The following is a 1,463-nucleotide window of genomic DNA, read 5'->3' on the forward strand; positions in this document are numbered from 1 at the left end:
TTATTTTGGTTTTCGTTTTTTGTTTTCTATGTGAACAACTGGACAAGACCACTGCACGTTTCTTAAGAGAGAATACGGTGAGGAGAGTTTTGAATAAGCTAATGAGATAAATTGGCTTGGACCGTATGTATCCCTGTCTAAACCCAGCGGTGGGCTGATTGAACAGTGCTGCCCGATCCCTTTTGTGATGGCGCGAATGAAGATGTATAAAAAAAACTTTCCGCTACTTTTGTACCGTGTAACTAATGATGTCCGTCTGTCGATTCTATGTTTTTATTTTTATTTTTTTTGCTGTTGGATTGTTGACGAATGAAACACACACACACACAACACACAACTCGCACACACAGACACACACACGCACCACTGTTTAAAAAGATATCAATCCAAATATTGAACATACCCATATGGTTAAAGACGCAGGGATGTCTAAATGTGTTGTTGATTTTGGTTATAGAAATTATTGTGTGTCAATCAAATTCTAAAAGCAAATGGCGTTTACTGACATGTACCAGTATTGACAAGTCAATTTAGGGGTCGTAGAGAAAGTGTGATTTAGGGGGAGGGGACGGATGGACTCCTTTGGCTCAGGAAGACGGCATCACCATGGTGATGTTTGACCTCTTCTAGATATGACCCGCCATGGTTTCATGGAGAGCCATTTGGATAGTGAAGGAACCGAATCAAAATGGTTCCTCTAGCAACACCCTTTCTCTAGAGTCCAGTGGTCGACTCCAGTTTGCCTAACAACCTGTTTTGGTGTCTATCCCTTCGCATGTATGCTGTTGGTTTATTTTGTTTTTGGTTCAGTTGTGTCAGTGCAATGTGTCCTTTTGTTGATCTCTATACAATTGCTTGCTTCTGTGTTACCTGCACACCGCATCTCTCTCTCTTTCTCTCTTTCTCTCTTTCTCTCTCTCTCTCTCTCTCTCTCTCTCTCTCTCTCTCTCTCTCTCTCTCTCTCTCTCTCTCCCCGCAGAATGCTGCGTGTAGGCTTTTTTTTTCTTTTCGGCAGGATACCTCTGTTTAGTAAGCGTAATGACATTTGATGTTATTGAGTATGCTGATGTATTGAGTGGGATATGTTTTACATGTGTACTGTTCTAGGAACCCCAACAGGCCTGTGTATGTATGTGCAGTTTGTCCAAAGGCCCCGGCTTCCCTGACCCCAGCCCCAGCCCCACATCCATCACACTGGATCCAAATGTGCCATTATCTTTATGCATTGCAAATCTCGCCATTCACACACTAACACACACACACACACACACACACACACACACACACACACACACACACACACACACACACACACACACACACACACACACACACACACACACACATCAAACAGACAGACATGTCTAAATATACACACACACACACACACTTTTGTTACATCAACCACAACACATTAACAGAAATACATATTGTACAGGATCAAACATGTGCCATGACTAAAT

This window comes from Gadus chalcogrammus, chromosome 12, assembly GCF_026213295.1.
Source record: "Gadus chalcogrammus isolate NIFS_2021 chromosome 12, NIFS_Gcha_1.0, whole genome shotgun sequence".
Classification (NCBI taxonomy): domain Eukaryota; kingdom Metazoa; phylum Chordata; class Actinopteri; order Gadiformes; family Gadidae; genus Gadus; species Gadus chalcogrammus.